General features: G+C 39.6%; 1 protein-coding gene across 2 annotated transcripts in view; it reads right to left on the minus strand.

Moving 5' to 3' along the window:
* The window catches only part of MCC (MCC regulator of WNT signaling pathway), a 138076-nt gene that overhangs the window by 83826 nt on the left and 26734 nt on the right, over window positions 1–27516 (minus strand). The window contains exon 1 of one of the 2 annotated variants that reach the window (XM_084225841.1): window positions 9365–9471. The exons of the other annotated variant lie outside the window; for it this stretch is intronic. The gene's annotated coding sequence lies outside the window, so the exon portion shown is untranslated. Of the gene's footprint in view, window positions 1–9364; window positions 9472–27516 lie in introns of those variants that run through there. 2 annotated transcript variants of the gene reach the window in all.

The following is a 27516-nucleotide window of genomic DNA, read 5'->3' on the forward strand; positions in this document are numbered from 1 at the left end:
TTACCTATGCTTCCCTTGTAGTCACCCCCAACTTTTCCCAAATGATGTGATGCAGACTGTGGGGGACTTGGTCAGTAAATGGTGCTGTGAATTAGACAACCCTGCTTTGAACTAATATACTTGAGTTTCCTGAGATTTGAGTTAGCTGCTTTTCTTAAGTAAGGACATTAAGGGCTTTTCTAATTAATAGCAAATGTTCCATTACATTACAAAATCAGAAAATAGGACAGAGATCTGGAAAAGAATTCAAGGACAGTATAAACCAGATGTCTCTAGACAAGACCATTACACTTAAACATAAACATCTCTCTGCACAACTCACGCACATTTTTGCAGCATTACCAACTCAACAGTTCCAGTGCTATTCCATATCCCAGAACTACACGCTGCAGGAGACACAAATGCAGCACAAGCAGCCAAGGGAAAACTGGGGTTTGTTTTACATACTCAGCTATGTGACTATCAATGGACAAGTTTGAACTGCCAACAAAAATTATGGAAACTGTAAGAATCAACCATTCTGTCTGCTCAACCCACTTTTCAGCTATGGGCAGAATGAAGGCAGATGGAAACACCCCAGCCCTTCAAAATCCCAACAGGCCTTACACATTGTAGCTTAATTTCATCCGAGCTGATTTTGGGTTTCTAATCCTTACACATGGGATGGAGCTGTTTCTCCCACCAGTCTGAATCATCCATTTTGAAACTATTACATCTTCCTCCTCCACACTCCCTACAGATAATCGGAAGATGAGACTTTTCCACGTCTAGTGTAACACAATTATACCATGCCATTTCAAACAATTAAAAAACCTATTACATGGGTAGAGATTAAAAAAAAAAGTCCTCAATCACTTTTTACGGAAGTCTCTCACCCAGGGAAAAACAAAATAACATCATAGCCTAACAGGATTAGGTTACTTACAGAATTAAGCTAAAACAAACTAAAGAATCCCCCTCCCCTCCAAAACAAAAACAAAACCCAAATTATTTCATACTCTTAGAGTCCAAATACCAACAATAGCAGAACATTGAGAAAGTCCTGTAGCACACAGAAGGTAAGATTTGGGAGGCTCATTACTATCAACTCTTCTGAATTAAAGTCTGAAAACACCACATGCTACTGGTTAAGGAACCCTAGGAATTCCTAGGCAGAGTGAGAATGTAAAACTACTAATACTGTAAAAATCCTGGAGTGAAAAGTAAGGTATCACATGAACACTTTACAGAAGTGGGTAATGATATTTCTTTCCACAGGCAACAATAAATGAGATGGCTTTTTTTTTTCCCCCCTCAGGTATCAGACAGAAAATGGCAGACCTGGCACTGAAAGCCAGTTGTTTCATTTCTCAGACCAGTGGTCTATCATCCAACCAATCCTGACCCCAGTGAATTTTATGAACAGATTTTGGTAGGTACACCATAAGGTTAACTCTGCTTACTGTCCTATTCTATGTGCATGAATTATACAGTACAGTAGTTACATTAAAAATAGTTATTTCAAAAACTAATAAAACTCTGAAATAATTTCCTTTTTTTTTTTTAATCAAAAGTGAGATGACACTGACAGTTTTCTGGTGACAAATAATTCATTTTTTAGATTAGGAAAGTAGGAATTAGAAAGCTTGTTTTGAAACAGTAATTGAGAAGAGACATTTCATTCACATAAAACCACAAATGCACTAGTGATTTTATCTCTGTGAAGCAAAACCACAGAGGGAAGGAAAGAAAAGCTTTTATTGTTGTACTGCAATGAATATGGAAACGATTTTTTTTATCCATTGTAGACATTAATATTTAGTAACACAGTTCTGGAAAATGTGTAGTAGGTATTGAAGTCAAGATATTTCAATCTGTCTTTACTGAACACAGGAATTAGAAGAGCTTATGCAGCCCCTCTACCAGAAACCAACAAAAAAAAATGCTTTACAGATCATCACTCCACATCTTAAAATATTTTAATGCAGCAGCTATAAGGCTGAAGAGAAAGTAAACTAAAAAGGAACAGAGATATCTAAAACCTACACTGAGCACTAGTGTCCAGAACTGTATGTAAAAGGGAGTTGCACACTATTTATAGTTAAGAAAGCAGGACCTCAGATGGGAATTGAAATATTAGATATAGCTTTAGTTCCAACTTGTTAACATTTCATGGAAGCCATGCCCTGCAGTCATTTCAGAACACCCTGTTTTCTTTCATAAATTAATCACAGGAATATGGTCTGCTGTCAGACATCATGGAAATACCAGCCCAGCTGACAAACAGAATTCTTATCCTTGTTTTCAAAGGTGACCAAATAAGTTCTTTACAAAGAGCCTATCAGTTGATAAAGACATATGTCAGTGCACATGAAGTATGTTTGAAAATGCAACCTATATTTTAAAAACCTACGAAACCAGAGCTAATCCAATGTACCTAACCTTATTTAACCAGGGAAGCAAACCCAGAGACATGAAGGATCAGGAAACCCAGAGACATGAAGGATCAGGAGTGGTGAATCTGAAAGATGTGGAATGGTGTAAGGCTGATGAATGCTCCAGAAACATGAAATGACTCAAGCTGGATGGTTGATCTCTAGTCCAATCTTGTGCTCACAGTAGTCAATGTTGCTTAGGACTTTTTGTACAGCTGGGTCTTGAAAACCTCCATGGAAGGAGACTGTATGTGGTAACTACAAAATATATCCCATTTAAGTAAAAGCTCCAAGTGTCTCAGGAATACTTAATTTCAAATTTAATTCATTTACAGTCAGACATACACAATGACACCATAAGTAAGCAAAAATGCCACTAAGCTGTGAAGAGGCATTACCTCATGAGGCCCACTTTACCTAACTTCAATACCTATAAAAGGGAAATAAATTGGAATAATGACATCTGCAAGTAAGACTAAACAGGCTGGTGCTGGAAAGATCAGTGAAGAATGAGAAACAGTACATAAGTTTTACAAAGACAGTTTGAAAATTGAAGTGATTTTGGTAGAAGGCCAGATTATACAAGATGGGATGACATTACACCAAAACTGAGTAATGGTGCAGCAGGGCCCTGACAGAGGCACAGAGAAAAAGTGAAGCAGCAGCAGAAGGAACTGTGCATTTATGGAAGGAGTCATGTTTGGGAGTCAATAAGATGACAGGCCTTGTCTGCAACTCAGGTAAGAAGTCATCTGGAATAATCTACTCAGTCCTAAAACATGGAATTATCAAGCAGAGAATGAAATACTGAGGGATTCAGAAAAGAACAATGAGCAGCACAAAGCCACTGATCAGACTGCTTTGCAAGACTATCTACCTATTCTCTAAAGATTTGTACACTTGTGAGGCATGTGAAGTTGAGATTAATTATCTGGGTAAGTGGCAAGGAGCAGGAGCAGCTACTTCCAGAGTGTCGACCTGCGGAAATTCATTTTGGGTAACAAGAACTTTAATACAGGAGAGTAAGAAAGCAAAGTATGTTATGATTTTTTTCTGAGTATATGATTGTGTTCAGTTCAATAGTCTCCTAAGAGACCTTTCTGAATTTCCATACTCTAAGACAGGCTGAAGAGTTGCAAGAGGTTCTGAAATACTAAACCGTAGTAGTAAACAAAGATACACATAAGGCACACCAAGCCAAGAGAGTTAGCACCAAAACAGAGAGAAATAACATGAAATGAGAAATAACATCCTGCTCTAACAGCAACAGCCAAGCAAATAATCTCAGCACCATTAGTGTTCTTTGAAAACCTTAAACCTGTTCTTGCATTTAGTCCTCTTCATCTCTTGTTTTTAGAACAAAAAGGTATATTTGAAATAGAAGAAAGGGAAAATAAAAAAAAAAAGCCCAACACAAAGCCATGTATGAAGTATGCCTTCCCTAAAATCCTTTAAAAATACAACTTAAATGCAGAACAAAGAAACCTCAACACAACTTGATTTATATCAACAGATCTTCATTACTGTATTACTACCCCTTATATATAAATTAAGACCTTCAAAATCCTATCCTCTGATAAGGATAAAAGAATTGTGCCTGAATTCTTTAGAAGAGTCACATTTGTCATAAATAAGCAGCACCACAGGAAAGTCTGTAAATCCATTAATCGGATAGCCTAGTACAGTTTTGACTGGCATGCTTAGAATCTTGCTTTAGGTTGGCATTATTCTGGCTCACCATGGGAGACACCCTCTGAATGCCAACTTATCCTGTCCCCACCCTGCTGTGGGGAAGGAGGTGAGCAACCAGCTGGGGAGTGGCTGCCAGAAGGGGTCAATCCACAGCAGTGAGCAGCACAGCACATTCCCAGGCAAGAGAATCCATATGACTTAGAGCACTCTGACCTTCTCCCTTCTTTCAAATACACTCCTAAGACTAATTTCATGTCAGTATGTGATTACAGCAACAATAACAAAAGGGACAAAGGAGTAAGTAGGAGCAGGAAGCAACAAAGTCTAGTTGTTGTTTTTGGGGTTTTTTTAACCTATCTAAATTTAAGAACTGAAAATATGTGATAATCAAGTATGTCAAAATGAACTTTCCAAAACCTGAGATGTTATATAACTCAGTGAAATACAGAAAAAACATTCTGTGCCAGAGGAGGAAACCTCAACAATCATCTAAAAATAGCTTTTAAAAAATGAGGGAGTTCACTTCCAAATGAGTGATTGTGACTTTGCTGCTTTCACGCTGGCTGTAATCCAACTGAGCAAGAAAGAGGTTTGTCTTTGCAGGTCTGGCTAACACACAACTAATTTCAGAGAGAAAAGCAAATTGGAAAAGCATCAGATATCAGCCTGATCCTTTTTTCTATAATGGCCAGAAGACAAAATGACTTTTGAATGTAGCACATAGGTTACACTGTAGCTTTTCAGAACTCATCTGAAGTCAGTTTTACCTCATCCCAAATACTCTTTATATCATGGAGAAAATTGACAAAATTTCTCCCAGATTCTTTGCAATTAAACCTGCGGTTTTTATGGGAGCCCTTATGAAGAAAAAAAACTAATGAAGGGCAAAAACAAAAACAGAGCTAAATGTTAAACCACAGAGGAAGCCAAGCAAAGTCCACCTTGGATGTAAACTTTGGAGATTATACAAACACAAACCTTAGTTCTTGATCAAGTCCAAACTGTCCTGAATCAATGGAAAACATCCCCAGAGTAAAGATCAAGGGGGGAACACCGTCACCACTGTCACAGAATGACACCATCTTTCTCCTTCTGAAAGGCTTTTCCAGTATGGGACTGTCTCAGCTGATATACCTTCAAGGAAACACCTATTTTGTCAGTCCTTATGACTGTACTTCATGAGTCCCCTGGAAACTCAGAGGGCCTTAGTTTTAGCTGACCTCCTTGTTATCACCATCTCATCCACATAATCTCACACTTCCATGCCCACCTGCATTGTGTTTGGACTAAGTCATACAGAGAACTGTCTCCTTGTGCCTACTTGTGCCAATGTCACTCACCAGGAATGCACCCATGATCTCCTCTCTGCCTGAACTCTATCTCCCCTGGAGTGGGAAAGCTAGCACCACTCTTTTGGCAGAACTTGTTTGCAAGACAGAAGATCTCACTCTGCTTGCTTCACAGCAAGGTTCTTCCTGAAGTTTCTCTCCAGTGCCTTTTCTTAGTGTTAAATACCTGCTTTGTACTTTTATCATCTAGACTGTTGCCATAATTCCCACCAGAACACCTACGAGTATAGAAAAATGTTGTTGTCTTCACACCCTACCAGCACCAACTCTCAGAACATCTCCACTGCCTCTGTGGTGAAAACGTTTTCACAGGCGTTTTATTCAGGTATGAAGTTCCCAGGGAAGGATTCAGCTTTGCCTGTTTTTTGAACTACTGAAGCCATCCCCTTGAGGAAGGAAAAAAGTGATCACACAGGTAGGGCTGTAACACTGTAATTTCCTCAAAATACAATCTGTAAATTAACAGTGTAAAAAAAACTCAGTGTACCCAAAATCTGAAAAGCAGAAGGTGGATCTTAGGGAGAAATGAGCAAGTCTGCTACTAGGACTCTGATCTCTCACTTTTGGCCTCCAGATTGCTTACGCTTCCCAGAGTATCCCATCCATAGGGATGTGAAATTTATCCTGAGTCACAGACTGCATGAATAACCAGGTCGAGGGTGTTAATAAAACAGAGGGAGCATGTGGAGCAAGCAAGAGTGCCAAGGTATGTGCATGCCAGCCTTTCCAGGCACAGCGTCCCAGTGACAGCTGTAACACATGCAGTGAGTTCACACAAGAAAGAGGAAGAATGCACAAGGGAAGGCCTGTGGACACGGAGGCTCTTTAGACAGCACATAGTAGCTCTCATTGTTCACTCTGCTATAGAATTACACAATGACAAAGGGACGGAAAGGGAGGTCTCTAAGAGCAACAATAATTGCATAATTTGGCTGGAAATAGAGAATTTACCACAGTGGACCAGAAAAGCAACCTAACTGAGGCATTTAGTATTGACGAAAACCCTGCACTTGAGAGGAAGAAGGACAATAAAATTTATATGGTCAATTAAATACTCTGCATGGAAGACTAAAACTTTGTCCCTGCTGTAATTCGGCTGAGGTAACCTGTACCACATAATCTACTACAGACAAGGATTAGACAATGTACTGATAAAAATAAGAACACCTGTGTCCCATCTGTGCTACAGCTGCCCTTGTGATAGCAATGAAGGAAGTGAATAATCCTTTTGAACTTCTGTCACTGCTGCTGTAAGGTGGAGAACTTACTTAATAACATCCTGAGCGGTAAATGGTGAGTGTGACTTCTCTAGGTCCAGAGTGGCAAAGAGCACCCATCACACCTCCCACACTTAATTTGAAGTTTGGAAAGATCCTCCTTTAGCAGGAGGAAACAGGACAGGTGGTGGCTTCTTCCTTAGGTGTGAAGTTTTAGTTTACACTGATTCATATAGGATGGATACAGTGCTAATGTAAACCAGCCCACACACTTCCAAAAGGAAGTATGAAGAAAACCCCAAACAAACAAGTTCAGACACTCTGAAAGGCCTGCACCAATAGAACAGCAAGCAACATATAAAAGAAAGCAAGAGGTGTTTGTAACGTTACTTACACAATGCCAAGGAAATGCACAATGAAGGAGTGACTGCAGTACATCTTTCTTTTATTGTAACTACTAAAAAGCCTTCAAACATACGAACAAGACCAGAGTTGGTTTGGGTGGGTTTTTTTTGTTTGTTTGTTTTGTTGGTTTTTTTTTTAAACAGAGTTATCTTTGGAAAAGAAAAGATTATTCTGATTTCCCAAGAGCATGTTTTAGAACACAGCTCCCTCCCAACTTCCTCAACAACAGGAAAGCAGTTAAGCCACAGGGAAGAAGAGGAAGAAGATACTGCACTGTAAATGTTTTTTGGCCTTGTCTCAGCCTCCCAAAGCAAGTAACAACTATTTCACAAAACAGAGGTAGTGTTTGCAGCATTCTTCAGAAGAACTTGCCAGCTCAAAGGCTGGACCTCTGAAAGTAAGGTTCAGAAGCAAAACTGGATGTAGCACTGGGACATCCCTTACTCCCACCATACAGATGAAATATGAAATGTGAGAGTGAAATGCACTGCCCATTTCTACCTTCTTTATTGAGGACTTGATAGCAAAACCTTTACCAGCTTGAGAAGATTGTACACAATCTGTCACAGCAGCACTAAGAAAAGGGTTCCAGAATTTTTCACCATTGCCCTTTGTACTGCTTCTTTTAAGATGGAAATAAACCAAATGCATTAGAGACTGCTGGGGCTGACCTGTACTAACACGCACAAGGGCAGACTGCTGAGGTTTGCTTTGTTTTCTAGTAAAAGAATCTAATATATGCAAAGATGCAGAAGCATGTTAAGGCTGCAACAACAGCTGTTATGCAATGATTGATATTAAAGAGGAAGTGTTCATTGAAAAAAAAACTAAAACCATTTTTTTACCAGAGAACTTTATTACTGTTATCTGTGATGACAGAACATTCTGCACAGGCCCTGCCACACACAGAAACCACCTATATACTCTGGGCCAAAAAGACTTTATTTTCTAGATTAGATTATGCAGAAACTGTTTCTCTCAAATAAAGTGTATTCAGATGTGTGGTCTAAATGCTAATGGTTATTGTGATAAAGTATTATCTCATATTGTTTATTTGTCTCTAGCTCTTCTGTACTGTCAGGTAGGTTCACATCAAAACACCATTCACAACCTACCTGTATTTGGCATTACAATTAATGTATTGATGTGAATTAATAGGACTGATAATTGAAAACAAGTCTCTTCTTGCAGCTGACCTCTGCCATGTTTCCAGCTGGCAATGAAATTACAATGCAGATCAAAATACAGTGGTATAATTTCTTGGTACTCAGCAAAATTTGGTAAAAAGACTTTTTGAAAGATTGTTCACACCCTATTTGCTGCAACTGGTACTTTAACAAAAATACCAATAATTATCTGGGAAATAATTACTTTACAAATAAGACATTGTAAATTAAGGAGTTCAATATGCTCTACTTATTTCTACTACATAACTGCTGTAAAAATATTCTGAACATTTGCCATGAAATAAGCTTGCTATTGTTTCTCTTGTATTAGTTGTGGGGATGGAGGCAACTAAAAGCTATGGAGAAACTTTCAGATCAAAGGAAAGAACAGATTTACTATGACATGAAGTTTTGTTTGGTTGATTTTTGAAGACCACAAAGTTTTCCCTGCACCTCTCCATATCCTTCACTTATTTATTCTTCCTAATAAGTTATATTTTTTCTCATTTTAAAAGTTTCAATGGTCAGCTCAGATATGTAATTAATCTCACCGGTACCTCCAGTATGTGATCTCACTGCTCTTTTGGCTGGACCTCCCACTCCCAAGATCTGACATGTCTGAAATATTTGTAGCGAGGCTGCTTAATTATGACCCAGCATCACCAGCACCTCCTCGCCAGGTTACCTTCATCTACCTCCGACACACAGGATGGTAATCCCAGCACACAGCTGAGACAGAAGGTTTATTGTTTATAACCCTGCTCACAGAAAATGAGCCAACTAATTATGCACTCCCTTGTTCAAACTACAAACATATAGGTATTTACAGCGCAGGAAAAAAAAAAAAATGGACTCATGTTTTAAGTTGTTGCTCCTCCCATTTAAGATCATGCAGAAGTTAACCATGCAAGATGGGATCATTTATTATCCGAAGCCCAACGCTCTTACACTGCAACTAAAGTTTTTTCAAAAAGTTATGTTTTGTTCACACCTGGAACCTGTCTGAGTTCCCCTAGGTACTTGTCCTGTTCCAAAGGCAAAAAAAAGCTTTAGTCGCAGAAAATGGCGGGGGCATAAGAGCCGCACACGGCCACCATCCGTGCGCTCTCCTGGTGCCTTACCTGGGTCTCTCATCCTCGCCCGGCTGCGAGGACGCTCCGGGGCCGCCGACCCGGGGCCGCCGCGCCCGCTCCCCTCAGGCCCGCGGCCGCGCCCGGCTCCCCCCGCCAACTTCCCCTGCCCGCCTCCTGCCCCGCCTCGCCCTTCCCCCGGCCCGGCGCGGCTCCCCACGGCCACAAAGGGAGAGCCGCGGGTCAGGAAGGGCGCGAGGCAGCCTGGAACGCGGCGCCCGAGCCAGATAAAGTTGTGGGAGGCGGAGGAGGGAACCGCAGGCTGGCAGGAGCAAAGATGCTTTCACGTTCTGTCCTCGCCGTGGGACACAACGGCTGCCCCATCCCAGCTTCAGGCCAATAACTCACCTGGAGCAGACCCTTCTTTAAGCCCGAGGTGTATGTCTGTCTGCGGGTGTTCAGCTGTCCTCAGCGGAAAGAGGAGATGGGTGGGCGACAGACGCCCTGCAGCTGAGTCCCCTTTCAAGCCTGCCAGCCCTGCAAAGCTCTTCCCTACTAAAATCCTCTGCTACCAAAATCCTACACACAGCCAGTTGTTGTTTCAGTAACTCTGAAAGCCCTTCCTCTCTAGAAAGCCTTTCTTGTTTAGGAATGTGCGTGTACATACCTGGAAGAGGAAGGGGCAAGAGCTACATGCCCCAGGAAGAGAGGAGTGGCCGACGCAACAACTGCACCTTCAAGTGCAGCCTAAGTAAGTGCCATGCTCCCCAAAGATCTGCTTTCCTCAAACAGGAGGAAAACCTGGAAAACTACACCCCCTCCTTCATCTACAAACCTCAGGCTACCCCACATTCCCTGCAGGGCCCAGCAAGAACACCCATCAACACGCTCTCATCAAGTGTCTGCAAGCACCTAAGTCCAATGCTGGAGAGGCATTTTGCATAAACCTGCTTCTGTTTGGACATTGTTTTCTCAGTTCTTTGTGCATAGCCTCTGTTTTCTCCGGACACCTATTTCTCCTTCACTCAAAATTTGTAAAGAATGCCACAAAATGCAGCAGAATGCTGATTATTTGTGAGAACTTCTGTTTTCCTGTTTCTTTATGAAAGCTCCTTATCCCCATGAACAGGAAACCTTGTGGTAATCAGCCTCCTCCTTTTTGTTAAAAACACTGATGCTGCTGCCTGGGAAGCAAAAACAAATCCATCCTGAGTTCAAAGGCATTTCTGCATTCCAGTTGTTTCTCTGACAAGGCTATGTGTGACACAGCAGCCAATTTCTTTTCAATAGCAAAGCAGCAAACTGCACTTTAACACTCCCCCCCCCCCCACCCCCCGATAATAAACAAAGCTTTTCATATCTGCTGCTGAAGAACAGTGCCCTTACCTTAATACAGTGCTCACTTGTCCCATTAGCAGTGAACAGAGCATCTTACGTCTAACAAGATCTGCCATTTTTTAATCAGTGAAGCTTAATGAAGCATTAGCCTCTTTCACACCCTCAATCTCTGCAGCATAGAAAATATCTCAGCTTCAGCCTTCTCTCTGAGTCTGTCCCCCTGCTCAATCAGTACATGATGAACATGTGACAGCAGGACTTCTCCATCGAGACTCATCTCATATCAATAAGAGCTTTCAGAATGACCCAATCCACAGATTACTTTACGTCTCAATGGTACTTTGCAGACCTTATCTGGAGGCTGGAGAGTGTTCCCATTGCGTATCACATTTCCAGATTAGCAAAAGATTTATTTTCAGGTGCTCACATTTGCAGTAAATTTCCAACAAACCTACAATAATAAACAGGCATATGCAACAACAGAGAACAAAGCATTCTACAGTTCAGCATAAGGTTAGAAGTCACAGGTTAGAAACAGAGGAGAAAGGGAAACTATTATTTCTAAATCTAAAACCATGCATATTAACCTGTTTTTGCAGTGCTAAATTTCGCTTTGACAAAACACTACTATGTTATTTAATAAAGCAAATTAAGCCACAGGATCCTTCCATTTCAAGGGGGCCTCCAGAATATACTATGAGGTGTCAATGCCCACAAGAAGATGTTCTTTTCTGTGAAAATCTTCACCCTAAATATACAGTTGTCATCATCATTAATGCAAAAATAAGAAACCATGAATGTGATATATACAGGAGGTTCCTAAAACTTAGCAACAGAAGACCAGTAAAATTAACATATACAATTGTCATTAGTCAGCTTACAAATGTTACCATATTAAAATCCATTCTAAACAAAGTTCTGAGTCCTAATAACACAGCCAACTTAAGTACATTGTGTATGATTCTATATATATGAAAATGCACATTATTTTTGACTGTTCTGCAAGCCTTTGTCTAGTAAGGCAAGCACTGCTTTTTTCTCTTTCCCCATGAGTTAGTACAAAACCATTACAAAGTTCTTTCCTATGGAAGGAAACCCCTCCAAAGGAGTCAAGAATTTGCATGAGAATGTCCATCTTGTGTTCAAATCATCGCAAGAAATCTGCATGAATTGGCACTGTGTGGCTCGATGATAAATTTCACCACACATTTGAATATGAAAAACAAATTTCCGTCCAGAAATTCCGTCCAGTCTGACCTATTTTACTGAAGACTGAATTCCCTAAATATATACACTTGCAAATATGGAGTTAAATGCTGGTGCATGTGGCTAGTTTTGTACAGATACATGTTTCTGTTACAAGAAGTAATTTAGAAATTTGATTGAACCCCATAAAAAAAGACTTGTTCATTAGTTCAAGGTAAGCAACATATTTAAACAAAATTCAGTTATTTCACAATACTTCCATAAATAATAGTTGCTGACTTTCTAGAGTGATGCAGAGCCTTCTTGGACAGACTGGTCTTAGATCTCATAACCCTACCACTAGGTGAATGGCACTGGTTCCCATTCTAACCTCTCCTTCCTAATTTCTCTGTAACTGCTCTGCTCTTACCCTGCCTCTGCCCAAAGTACCACACCACGACTGAGCTGTGCTTTGGTGATGCATGCCAAAATGCATTTCCAATTCTCTTCTTCATAACTGAAAGCAGCATTCCTCTGTAACCTAGAGGAGCTCTTCTGGTTCCATCATCAAACTATGGTATTTTAAAAGGTGGTTTAGATCATATGCAACTTCTAAGGATTTACTTGCTTCAGATACTTGCATGCTCAGAAACTTCCTCCTGATTTTTTCCCACCTTTTGTGCTATAAATAAGTAATAAACAAAACAGCTGAATAAAGGTGCTTAAACTGCTTCCCAATACCTAAAGTGAAAACCATTCCCTGATATCCTTTGGTATCCTCAAAGAAACAAGGTTCTGACCAGTATGCTGACATCATGAAAGCGCTTTAACAAAGGTATTTTGAAACAACCAAAACTGAAGCTTCTGGTTCCCATCACCAGGAACAACCAATTCTCTCCTACTGTCAGAAGGAACCTCTGAAGGGAAATTGTTTAAACTGCACATTGACAGTACAATGAAAGAGCCAAAGCCAATGAGCACATGAGTGTGCAGGTTCAGGAAAAGCAGCCTGTAGAGCACTCAGATTTGGAAACCACTTGACATGTGACCCACTAAGGCATCCTGCCAACCAGTTGTGATAACCCTAAAAGCCATAGGTAGCTATAACCACTTCACCACTTACCCAAAATGTATATGTTTATACCTAACAAATAAGTAAAACTGTAATACCACAGTAATCCTCAGGCACCTTGCGAAAGGAATAAGCTCAAAAATAGCCTCTGTAGCAAATTTTCATTTTTACTTTCAGCTTTTAAACCTACTTCCTATTCTTCTAAGTGCAAACTGTATCTCAAACATATTTTCAAATCACTATTTTTTAAAACTGTATTTTTGCTTCAGAGAAACTAAATTAATATCCGTCCAAACCACCCCAAATATTCCACTAAACCCGAGAGACAAAAGCAGCAAAGGCTGTCAGAGAAAAACAAAATAAAAGCAATATATACACAAATTTTCTTTGTATGGATTGCAATATATTCCTCAGACAATAACTGGAAAGATGTGCTGCTGTACCAAAAAGCTGTGTTATGCCCAGTGCCCCTGAATTACATTAGAACAGTTAGCAGCTTAATCTGACCTATTTATGTTCCCTCTTTTAATGGGCACAGCTGATTCAAGAGAAGAGCTATGCAGACCATCTGTCAGAAAGACATTTAAAAAATGTTTGAAGTATATAAAAGGTAACAGTGAGTACACAGCTTATTAATTATTGCTATCAAAAATAAGTCTTTACAGTAATTTTTTAATAAGCTTTGTTGAGGAAAGTTTATATACCATCTCAAATGCAGTATTTGACTAAGGAAAACACTCAAGAGACTTATCATTTTACCCCAGACCCTGCAAAAAAGAAGGAAATCTACCAGTTACTAATTAATATTACATGACAATCACTCTATCCACAGCAACTCTACCATTTGAAATTTTCCAAATAAAATTAGGCATTCTAAGAGACAGATAAATTGAAGCAAGACAAGTAAGTGCATAGAGTGATACTGACTGAAACCTTTTTACAACGGTAACAGTGCTCTAAAATGCATCCATCTCAGTCTTGTCCTTCTTTGAAAATAATGTCTTCCTTCTTGAAAAGAAATGTGTCTGGCAAATCAGTTATTTTTGGGAGGCCACAAACACAGGCAGGGGAGAGCTTTCTCTCTCACAAACACGGCATACAGCACTGCAGTAATGTTAACCAGTTCAATATGACCAACAGATTTTAATCTGCAGAACCAAAACTTAATTCATATTAATGTAAGCTTAAAAAACCCCAAATTTCTCAACAATTAAGGCTTTTTTTTTGTATTTTTATATTTCAATAATTATGTAAGAGTTTTTAGATATTTTGTGTATACAAACTGTCAGAAAATTTAAGTCTTTTATCTCTCTCTGAGTAATTGGTATGCAAACAGGGTTAAACTTCAGTCCCTCAGGCCTCCTTCTGTTGCAGATTTGGCCCAAAGTTTCATGCATAGGTAAATTCAGGCCTGCAACCAGCCTTGCAAAAATAAAGGGAGCATGAAGGTTTACCAAAAAGAAATATAGGGCTACTTACACATTGCTGAACTGCAAAAAGGCATTCTTTTCAAGAACACCAAATACATCTGATTGAACCAATCTTTTGGCCAATCCTATACTCTCAGTGATGGAAACAGACTAACCCAGCTGGCATCATAGAAAAGGCTTTCAAGCAGCTGCAGCTTACTTCAAGGTGACCCTCCTACTTTGTCCTTAATTCTGTATTAAGAATACAATAATATATAATAGTAACAAGTTGTGATACATGTAATACACGGCATACACAATACATAATAAAAACAACATAATTCTGCATAACACACCATTTTGCACTGTGTTTTTATTATTCCTACTTCCAAATCTGACTGGCGTGCTACCTCAGTTTAAAACAGGTTCTGTTGATTTAGCATATGTTAATCAGGAATACCTGAATTTCTAATACAAAATTCTGTATTTTCTATACCCCTTCTCCCTCCCACCAATTCGATTCCATGTCATGCAATAATTTTTATATAAAGTCCCATTTTCCTTACCACATTGACCTGTTGGGAAGCTCTTCATGCCCTGGAAAACAGGCAGCTCTATGACACTTTCAGCCACATATGGGTGCAAGACGATTTGGGTGTGTCAGTGATAAACAAGTATGGACAGTGACTGCATGGAACAACTGGTTGCAGCAGAGTCGCAGAATTCAAAACCAGAAGAAACAGTGATGATCTAATCTGACCTCCTGCATAACACACAGGCTGTATCACCCCACCTAGCAATTACCTGCCTCTGTGACAAGTTTGATATGGTAACTCATCAACACTGGTTTTGCCAGATCTGTTTTGAAACAGTCACCTACAATGCTAATTTGACGCATGCTGCATCAGGCAGGTCCTGCACCTCCCAAACACACTTCCCAGAAGACAGGGGATGTCCTTTTCTGGATCCAGAGATTACTGGCTCACTTTGCCACCCCATTCTGTGCTGACAGGGCAGTCCCTGCTTGCACAAAGCAGCCAGGTCAAATCACTCTCCAGTGGAGTCATTGTCTGTCCAAGCCTTATGGAGAGCACCCACTGGTGCTCTCAAACACAAACACAATTCAGCAGCTCTCCAGGCAGCACAGAGTGCCCAGTCCCCTGATTCAGCTCAGGGACTTGCACCCTGCCTCAGAACAACCCCCTGTGGGTGACTGGGGTAGTTCCTGGCATGACTTCCCTGGCTTCCACAAGCCAGGCAAGAGCAAGGTGTCATAAAGTGGTACCACCTAAATGAAACAACCTATGCAAAACATTTATTCAATTTCTAATTGGATTTGTCATTGTCAGGTAAATTATTCAGATTAACTAGTGGACACCTATCTTTTCAATGCAAATATTATAATAAGTTTTATGTTGTTGCCATGTTTTGTAAGTAGAAAGACATTTTTTGTTTCAGAGATGAAACCAATTAGATTGACAAGATAATATTATTTTGAGTTTTCATACTCTTCCTTAAATTTGGGTTTGTACATACTTCAACTTCTGTATGATTATTTCAACCAATTTGTTTGACACCCTGAGCCCATAGACACAAAAACATATTTTAAATTGTTTTAAACTCTTGTTTTCTCTGGAACACAGGATTTTACAATGAATTAAGTGTTGTATTTTCTAAACCTACGTGATTTTTTTAAAATTTAGTATGTTTCTAATACCCATCCATGGACATTCAAATGAGAAAACTCCAGAAAAATATTAACTTCTGACTGCAACCTACACACGTTCTCTGCTCAGGATTCACTCCTTCAGTATTTATCACAAGTCACAGCAAAAGAAAATGACCAAAGTGATCTACCTTAGAAATCTATGTTCAATTACCTCTCCCTCCTGCCCTTGCAGTAATAATCAGCAGATAAGCATTAGACAGAAAGTGTTTGTATGCTGTGCCTATCTTCCCTGTCACTGCACAGAGTAAAAACTGTTTGGAAGAACCTGCAGCACTACAAATTCCTTGGAATGTGCAGGCAGAACTTCTGAAGCACAATCAGCATCAGAAAACCCACAGTGCTGTAACTGCACCTTTCAACACTGAACGTTCTCCTTCCGCCTCCTCAGATCACAACAGCCACTCTAGTTTTCTCTTTTTTCCCCACCTTTCCCCTCCCTCTATGACTTGTAAGTTATCTACTGTATTCAATTCTGCCTCATTTCTCACAAATGAAACCACCAGACAAGTTCTAAAACCAGAAGTATTTCTGCAAGACACAGAATGAAACCATCAACTGCCTTTTACGCCATGGGTTTCCTTTTTGAGTTACACATTTGGTCTAGATGTTTAATACTGATACAAAATGGCAAACACAAAACCCTTAACAAAACACAACCTCATTTCTTATGTTATTGATGTGTAGGTATGGGGTTTTTCTGCAGCTTCCAACCGTCACATTGAGGGACACGGTATTTCCTTTGTTTTTTGGGGACATTTCTGCTTAATTCCTGTTCAACATCAAATTCAGTTCACCATAACTTTTTGAAGAATGTTTTCAGCATTTACTCAACTTATAAGTGTGTAATACTTAAGAGGTTATAAACTAAAGACAACTGTTGTATTTGGTTTTTTTCAAGCACATTAATGCTTTGGGGAAAACACTGGTAGCCTTTTTTGTTGTTGTTTATGTGCACGAATACTGTCTTCATCATTTTAATTTTTATGTAAAAATACAGAGCATACAAAAGCATGTAATCCTTAAGCAAACAGGAAATTGGTTTTAGGGGCCAACAGGCGATAAGGCTTGACAGAGAAGTTTCCATCAAAATGTTCTGATCATGGGTCACTAATCTAGCCGTAAAAAGTTATCCAAGTATTCTTCTAGCTTCTCATTTTTAAGTACTTTTAAGTAGTACTGACTTCATAAATCCATGACCTCACAGTGTCTTCCCCATTTCAGATGGGGAAAAGGTTTTAAAAAGATAAATGGTAGAAAAAGCAAGCTTCTGTGGATGTCAGTATCTCCACCTTAAACAAAAAAAGAAAGTCTTCTGGTGTTCAGAATACTTGGCATATAACAATTTTCTCACTGAAGTTTTTATTTATCACAGGATAAATCAGGCGATGTGGATCACAGTGGATGATTGCAGGGGTCTAGCTCAGCTGTTGTGAAAACAGCCTTTTCTCCTGTCCTTTAGGAATCTTTACTGAAATACAAAAACAACTCCTTGTAACAAAACCTGCCGCTGCATCCGTTCTGAGCTGTAAAAGGAGGGCAGGAGGCATGGCCGGTGGCTCTGACTCACATTCCCAGAAAGTGAGGCAGTGCAGCTCAGGCAGCTCTTCCCCAGCCGACTTCTCCTCTTACCTCCAGAGTACAAAGCTCTTCCTGAGCCGCTGCAGCTCACAGCCATCTCGGCATGAGTCACTCCTGGCTCTGGGCTGCATCCCTGCTCAACAATGCAAAAGGCTGAGAAGTTCAATGGATGTCCAGCTGAGCCAGACCCCTTACAGCCAACAGCAGCCTCACAAAGGCAGCAGCAGCAGCTGGACACTCTCAGCCATAAAAGCTCACTGTCTGAGAGCATGACTGTGAGCTCAAAAGAATATCTTTTAAAAATGCTTTTGCCTTTCCCCTAAGAGATTCACATGCTCTATTTGCAGTTATATTGCTGTTATATATATTCATACATGTGCATATACGTGCATAAATATGTATGCATATATGTATCACAGCAATCATATGGTCTTCTTTAGGTGTGAGATAATAAAATAATTAAGTAAATTTTGCATTTGCATTTTCCAGTATCAAATGTGACTCTTACACTCCTTATTTACTGCATTTACTGGAAAGTAGGATCCCAAGAGCTTCTGTACCTTTTTCAGATCACTTCCCACTGTACAAGTATCACAGAGGAAATGGATTCTAGGCTAAATTTAAGCCTAAATTGAAGACAGTAATTTGTCACCCAAAACTATTACAGTGAAAAGATTTTCCCATTACAGATAGCCCCACTTTAGAGCCAATTTCTCACAGGTGTCACCAAACTATTCCCTTTTACGCTGTTGCATGAGTACAATTACTGTTACAGAGAAATCTCCCCAATGATTTTCTTCTTATGTTGTGTCAAAGCTTTTCACAGAATTATCTCAGTACTTTCATGCATGTAAAATAGATTTGTCTGCACATCCATTAAACACTTAGACATATCCTAGCTCCTGAACACATTTACTTCAATAGCAGTCATATTAACCTTACTTCAGAACATTTTAATAAACATTTACAGAATCATGCTGCTCTCCTACTACTATTGTCGCCTGAGTAACATTACATCTTGAGTTTGGAAAACAAAAGTTTTTCTAAAGCTCTTTGCCAAAATTAACCTCTATTGTTCTTTTCTTTTATTGCTATGCACTTCTCATTTACAACATTCCCAGTAGCATCTGGTAAAATCATTACTGATGGTAAAAGCAGCAACTCCTCAGGTTAACATGCACCCAATATGCATCACCTTTTTTAACTCTTTACAGCGGCTGAGCATTGGTCTGCCTGTGGGAGGTGGTGAGCAAATGCCTTCACATTACTTTTCTACTTTTGTTTTCCTTTTCTCTTCTTCCACTTACTAAACAATTCTGATCTGCACTCACCCCAATCTATTGACTGGGGAAGGGAAGAATAAGAAACAGAAAAAAACGTGACCCTGAGAAAGCATTGTTCATCAACAGCCAAAACATTAGTGTGTTATCTGCATTGTTTTGACTAAAGATCTAAAAGACACCTCAATACGAGGTGCTATACCTCCCTCCCAACCAGGTCCAGTTCAAGAATGAAAAAATAATGTGGATACATCATGTACTAAGATAAGAAAAAATACCTTCAACTGTAAAATAAAACAAGGAAGAAATGTTATGAAAATATGTTTTAAAGATGTTTGGGGGAAAATGAACAAACACAAAACCCAGTGTGCTGTTCTGAGGCTAAGGCTTTTAAGTTACAAACTAAATCAGGTATACAAAGACACTAGTGAGCACAAAATAAAACAAAGAAGAATGGCAAGGACAAAAAAACGGCTAGATCAAGCAAAGTAATTAGACTACAATGCAGAGTTGACTGTTAAGGAAATCTTGACTGATAAAACCAAGGAATGACTCTTTATTTTCTCAAAATACATAAATGAAGCTGTGACACTGAAAATAAGTAGATGTCAGGTTCAATACAAACAAAAAAGGACTTTCACACAATATGCCACCAGTCTTTGGGACCACTGCCCCACCACACAGGTGATTTTTTGCCAGTTTTCGTGGATTCAAAGAACTCTTTCATTAAGGCAAGAAAAATCCTTCAAAAGCCATTAAGCAGAATGGCCTATTCCTAGGCCATTCTCTGCTGAAATTAGGCAGGGCACAGCAGTACCTCACTGCCTTACTTTTGAACAAAGCATCTATTCTCAGCCACTGTCTGAAACACAGACCATGCAGTAGTTTGTCTTTTTGTGTGATGTCCTATAGGTTTAGGTCTTACTTACAGCTTAAGAAATTACCTCTGCATTTATCAATTTATATTTTGCAACTCCTCCAAGCTAATTTTCCTTGCTGAAGAAATTCCATTTCAGCATGGAACTCTCACATCCTGCTCCTACAAGTGCCTTCCCAGACCATCACAGAACGTGGAGCCAATTGGTTCAGCCTAAATAGGACAAAGTGCCTTGAAGGCAGAAGAGCAAAAGCTTCCAGAGGCAGGGCAGCCACTAGCAAAACAGAAACTGTGCCCTAGGACAGGAGAGTGCCAGCCCTACCCCTGCTTTCCACCCGGAGCATTCCACCACCTCACCCAGGCCAAATCCTTTGGCATGCATGCCACTTGTTTGGCTGCTGTCTGAGCAGGCAAGAATAATTTCTGTTACCTCACTTCTCCTCAGATTCAGTACTACTTGTTTTCACGAACAACAACAAACTCTAGGGAAATACTGGTTGGAAAGAGAAAGAATCTGAAAGAGCAAAGAGTAAAGGGAAAAGGGGAGGAAAATGGAGAGAAGTTATTTACAAAAATGAAGCTGAGGACTGGCAGTGCAAGTACACAGTACAGCAGAAAAAGCAGGTTATGACATCAGTGATCGATTGGCAAGGAGAGCAAGAAACATACACAGGAGAGAGAGGTTAGTGCCGCAGAAGAAAAATGTTCACTGGTATGCCAAGAATGGTACTGTTTCTCTCCATAACCAAACCAAGGCTGCAAAAGGGGATCTAATCTAAAGAGGTAAAGGAAAAAATCTGCATGGGTCACTCTCCAAAGTAGCTCGGCAGCACAGACACAGTTATGAAAACTATTGACAAAGTGGAATGGCTTTCGCTCACAGTCAATAAACCAGGCCCTCAGGACTACTGCTCCTGCTATCAGGAACATTTTGGTTGTTGATGAGAGTGCCCTGATGCGAGTGGTATTGTCAGAAATACTCCTGGAAGAAAGGATTGTTGGTGAACTGAGACCTGATTAAGATGGAGGAGTAAGCCATGTGACAGCATTGAAATCAATGCTGCTTACACCCCAGTCAAAATTCAGCCCAAAGTGGGTTAATTGAAAGATGAATCTTTAGTAAACATAAAGACCTAGACAAATTACCAAAAATATGAAAGTTTCATTTTCTTCTTATGTGTAGCAGGAGATCGGCAGAATTTTAAACACCACATGAATACTGTGTCATTAAGGGAGTTTCTACCCTGTGACAGCAGCCACCATCCACTAACACTGATTAACTCACTCAAGTGAGACCAGAAGCAGAAGGATCGTTTAATCAATGGCCAATCAAAGTGTGAATACCTTTCTTTCCATTTATTTATTTATCTATCCATTTTTCTCTGCCCATTGTCTTCCCAAAATATAGCAAAGAAACACAACTAAAAACAACCCAAAGAAGATAATTTTCTACCAACTCTTACACAGAAACATTCAAAATCTACTAAAATCTCCTCTTAAAATTCTCCATTCAACCACACTGCATGATGTATCTGGTTACAAATCGTTAACTACTGGAAAGTCAGAAATGAGAGCATTTACAGGATATGACCTTCTACTTGTTACATTTCGTCTGTGTAGCCAAGTCCGTTGTGGAACATCATTTAACCACTTTTGCTACTTCCTTGTTACTTGGATTTCCAGAAGGAAGTCCTGCTCAAATCCAGGCAAATTTTTTTGACAGCTGTGAAACTTTAAATAGCACAGCACAAACTATCCTTACTGACTTGATGGCAACTTTGAAAGGAACAGCTTGAGACGTTGTGATTCAGTAATCAGGAAAGTTTCAATACATGTTGTGATCTAAATTTGCTTTATGATTATTTAACCTGGTCAGCAGGTCTCAATGCCAAAGCCATCTCTAACTACACTAGATGTCAGCTCTATTTGCAATAATGTCCAGTCTCTTCTATGACAAACAACTCTCTAATTGGCACTAGGTTTTGCAAAGCCCGTTCAATCCTGAAGTTTTAAAAGGCAAACTCATAATTCATTTTAAGTGGTTTAATAAGTGCTAGTTGTCTTGGTATTTTATTTTCATTGTCAGCATCTTTCATTCTTCAGAAAACAAAAAAACACTTTCTCTTCTTCTGCCACATCAATCACACAAGAAAAGCTAATGACACCCTGTCAAACTGATAGAATTAAAAAAGTTATCCAGGCATAAAAAGCCATAGTCTTTAGTATTCTGCCATATTCCCCTTTATGTACCTAGTACTGTACCTAGTTCTTCAATTAATCTGGCAAATTTGAGGTGACTACTTCAGTTTTAAAATTAGTCCCTAGTCTCATATAAAGTTAGCATATCTAGAACTGCAACAGCAATAAAGCATCCAATCACACAATTTCAAATGACACTCAGACTCTCTTTTCAGTGAAGTTCAACTACAGTATTTTTTCACGTACTTAAAAAAAAATAGAGATTATACTTGAATTATGTATCGAACTTCTGTCATCACCTGATTTTTAAAATTTAATTGTTCATTATGTTTTCATGAAAAAAAATCAAGTCACAGAAGAGCCAGCATTATCTCCTTTAGCAAAATTTTTAACCTGAAATGATACTTAAATATAATTGACCAAACGTAGTGTATTCTGCAAAAGGTATTTAATATACTGTTTTTTTGAAAATAATGTCTGGACACTGCATCTTCTATCAAATGTGAAAACAGTACATGGAAAATATCTGCCCTACCAAGAGCTATCTTGAGTGCTCACCAAAGATCCAAAAGCAAAAGCAAAAATTTCTCCTTCTTTTCAGCAGTTTTTTGTTACCCTGGAAATTCCTGAAATCAGACAATTCCCTTTCCTTATGAATACAATGTTCCTCATTGCTCATTAACAATAATCAATATTTACACCTTATACAGTGCCTAACACTGGGACATTAACTACTTATTTCTACGGTCATATTTCTATTAGTGAGCAAACTACAATAAGAGGTAAGAAAGCCATTTCAAAGCTAATTAACCAAGGCAGCATGCCAGAAAAACCAAGTAATGGTACACTAAGATGCCAAAATGAGGACTTAGAATGAAATAAAAAGTTTTACTGAAGCTTAATCAGTGAAGAAAATGGCTCATTACAGGACGTCACAGAACAACATACCTCCAGATCCTACACCAAACAAATTCCTCTACTCAGCAACTCATTCTCGGTGTAAGAAAACTCATGTCCTGTGATTCCACAGGAAGGCATCGCAAAAAGAGTCAAATATGATATAGGGAAATTGGAGAAGGAATACAGACCATATAAGAGGAGGCAAGAGATTTTTGCAAAAAAATCTGTATAATGAAAGATTTTTAGAAGCCCTTCCATAGGAACTAACAGCAACAACAAAAGCCTCCTAAACACTTTTACCCATAGGTATCAGTAACTTGGATATGACTCAGACCTTCAGGAAAACTACTAAGTGATCTTCCTGACACTTCTTATTTTCAGCGTTACTTTAAACTATACTTGAGACATACTTTCAATACTCCACCCATAACAAAGTTTTAATTTATTTCAGAGTACACCTCTACTTCTCAGTAACATTTATAAACACTATAAACACCTAGCCTACATGCATAAAAGAAAGCTTCTTCTTAAATGATACTCTTTTTTTTCAGTCTTAGGTTTGCTTAGTTCCTTTAGGAGAGCTATCCTCAGAAATATTTCCCATTATCTATAAAAGTTTACTAGATAATTTTTTGTACACAAGTCTTCTGAAAATACACTTTGAGTAATCTGTAACTAAGCTATGTATTTTTGACAGCATAGTTTATTATTTAGTACCAACGTGCAACATTTCTCTGGAAGCTTTGTATAGTCCATTGGAGATTCTTTTCATTCTTTCTACTTTTCTCAATTTCTCATTACATTTTGTGACATCCTATTTCAGACAGGGAAGGCAGGCATTAAAAAAAGCTTTGATGACACACACATAAGTACATAGTACATTTGGAGTTAAAAACAAGGCTTATCTTCCAGCCCACTCCATTAAGCATAATGTAGGGACCCACACTCAATTTCTCCTACATAGCAGATTACTTTACATCTAAGAATTGATGGTTGAAAATAAAACATTAAGTGACAGCACCCAACAGCAAAGTGTGTTCAATGCTAGAACAGAAGCTAAATGGATACAACGGATAAGTATCTACATATCTCAATATAAACACACGTTTATTCTTAGGAGAGGAAAAAGGGGTACATTCACTTTGCTCCAATTTACTGTCCCCAGCTGCTTGCTGAATTGTAGGACTGTGGCTGAAAATGGTGATTATTTTTAATGGAGATGGTATCATACAAAGATTATGGTATGTTTTGTTCTTTTTCTGATTCATCATTGGTTGTCATTATTAATGATCTCAATCAACCTCCATTTCAATGATACACTCAAGGGCAGCACTGCCATTGAGAGACAAATAAACAGGCTGAAGGACTGGGCCAGCAGTAATTCCATTAAATTCAACAAGGACAAATGCAATCTCTGGCAGATAAGATGAACTAAACTCACAATAGGCCATGCTAGGGAACTGACTGACTTGTAAACCTTTGCTAAAAAGGGTCTGATAAAAAGAAAAAAAGGCTAAACAGGTGCCCACAGTGCAGCAATTAAGGACTAATAGTATCCTGAATCCAGATTCAAGAGATAGACTGACAGGTGAATACTCCCACTTTGTGCTCTTTAGACCACCCCTTGGAAGCATATGTTCAGTTTTGGCCCTCACAGCACCAGAACAACATTCAAATCATACTGTCTGGAGTCATACAGTCAAATTATGGTTTGATGTGGAAAGGACTTTAACAATCTTTTAGCTCCAAACCCCCTGCATTAGACCCTGTTACTTTGAGACCCATCCAGCCTGGTCTTGAACACCTCCAGGGACAGGGAGTCCACCACCTCTGGGCAATCTGTGCCAGTGCCTCACCACCCTCAGAGTGAAGAATTTCTTCCCAATATATAATCTAAACCTACCATACTCCACGTTAAGGCCACTCCCTCTTGTCCTGTCATCAAGGAACCTAAACCAGCTTCTCCAAGAGCCAACTAGATAAACAGGGTGCTGAGCACTTGAGGAGAGGCTGTGATTACTTGCAGATGCAGCTTTAGAGAACCTCATGCAGCCTGCCAGTAGCCAGTTAGCATGAAGATGCAGCCATGCTCCCTGCTGAGATGCATGGAGGACACGAGAGAACAAAACTCAAAACAGAGGAAGTTCCAGCCAGATGTGTGGAACAACCTTTTCCCTCTGACGACAGCCAAGCAACAGATGGGGTTGCCAAGAGATGCTCCATGAAACAGAACCTGGCAGAATTCAGTCAAGCCTCCAGCTATGACTGACGTGGTATTAAAACACCATTAAAAACTACCTATAACTACTATCTATAACTACTCATCTCTTCATTGTTTAAGTATTAAGACCCTGAATGGTACTGAAGGGTTGAAAAAGAGAATTGTTTGCTGTTGTCTTGTGTTTTGTTTGGAAGTATGGGATAAGCAGAAGCCACTTCCAGCCTCACCTCAGTCTGGATTCACATCAGCTTCTTCTGCAGAACATAATGTATTTTATCATCAAGAGTGCTGAACTGAACATGAGAAACATTTTTGATAGTTGTATTTGCATAAATGGATTTTATTAGACATCCCCCAATAGTTATTTACTAGTCCCGCTGTGCACTATTTGTAAAATGGTTAAAAATTATTTAATTTTTTTTTCTTACAGAAAGAGCCAGCTTCTACTCAGTAAGTCCAGAACAAAAGGAGAGGAAAGAACAGAATACTTCCCAGAGAGAAATGGCTTTAGAACACTGGATTACTGGAAAGGAACATAAACTGATTTTAAGGTCTATATATATGACTGCATTAGGGTTATTTTACTAAAGACTATGATCTCAAAACAGGAGATAAGAGGCTGAATAAAAAAATCTAGAATGAGACCTGTCATTGAGACAAAACGACTATAATAGCCATACAAACACAGTCACATACAAGCAGTATGTAATTTGAGAAAACCATTTCTCTCACTGACCTCTCCACTTTCTTATCTAGTATACTGATTTAGAATAGCTGAAGAAAAGATGAATAGACAAGGAAGGAAAAAAAGGTAGCATGTGACACATTTGTCCTAAGGGGGAATAAAGAAAAACCTGAAAAATTCTTAGACTGTTAAATTGAATGGAAATCTTATTGCACTTGCTCTGCACTCTATATTTGAATTACACCCTTGAGCAACAGCAGCAAAATCACAAGAGCTGGGAAAATAAAAGTTTCTTTCAGTATTTCCTGTTCTTCTGGTTGACTATCATCAGGGCTAATGGGTAGATTATTATCAAAAGAAATAAAAATTATCAAATCCATTATCAAGAAATAAAAATATGCTGAAAATCAGTGCATGGAGTTACCATGAGTTAAGGTAATATATATATGTAAGCACACTGAGCAGTGAGATACAAAAAAACAAACAAAAATCCCACTACCACCACCAAAACAAAAAAAACCCCATCAATATATAGATAACATCATACTCTATTATCAGTCCAGCATTTTGCACTTGAAAAATGATACAAAAATAAACAAGAAATACATGAATTTTTATTTCCTTAAACACAGCCAGTTTCCCCATCCACAGCAGCAGTTGTTTCTATTACTTTGGTCCAGAAAGCTTTCCTGAGAATGACAATTTTTTAAGTTTCAGTGTTAGGCTTCTCTACCAGTTTTGGTGGTGTTTTTTTAAGCAGTTGTAAGCAGAATAAAGACTAGAATTACATGTGGCTTTTGCACACATGTTTGTAATTTTCAGTAATAATAATGAAAGGTCAAATATCCTACAACAGATCACAGCTTGGACCACAGAACAAAAATAAACAAACATGCTTACTTTTGAAACATGGAATTAGCATTTATGCAGATAAACAAGCATAGGTTAGTGAAGGGCAGGTCCTACTTGACTATCATGATCTTATTCTACAACAAGGTGATCTGCTGAATGGATCAGGGAAATGCTGTGAATATTATCTGCCTGGACTCTAGCAAAGCCTTTGTCACTGTCCCCCATGGCATTCTCTGGGAGAAACTGGCTGCTCATGGCTCGAACAGCTATGGTGTCTGGGTGAAAAACGGTCTGGACACCTGCACCCTGGGAATGGTGATGAGTGGATTTACATCCAGCTGGTGGCTGGGACTTCCCCAGGGTCCAGTGTTGGGACCAGTCCTGTTGATAAGGCAGATGCCACAGAGCTGGGGGAGTGTTGATCTGCTGGAGGGCAGGAAGGCTCTACAGAGGGATCAGAACAGGCTGGATCCATGGGACAAGGACAAGTGCCGGGTCCTGCCCCTGGGTTACAACTGCCCCTTCAGCTCTACAGGCTGGGGGGAAAGTGTCTGGAAAGCTGCCTGGTGGAAAAGGACCTGGGGGAGCTGGTCCTGAGCAGCTGCAGGTGAGCCAGCTGTGCCCAGGTGTCCAAGAAGGCCAAGGGCATGGTGGCCTGTGTCAGCAGCAGAGGGGCAGCAGGAGCAGGGCAGTGAGCGTCGCCCTGTGCTGCGGCTGCAGGCTCTCAATTCAGGAAGGACACTGAGGGGCCACAGGGTGCCCAGAGGAGGGAATGGAGCTGGAGAAAAGGCTGGAGCACAATTCCATTGATAAGAAGCTGAGGGAATGGGGAAATGGGCTCAGCCTGGAGAAAAGGAGGCTCAGGGGGTGCTTCTCAC

Source organism: Fringilla coelebs (assembly GCF_963513975.1).
Source record: "Fringilla coelebs genome assembly, chromosome: Z".
Classification (NCBI taxonomy): Eukaryota; Metazoa; Chordata; class Aves; order Passeriformes; family Fringillidae; genus Fringilla; species Fringilla coelebs.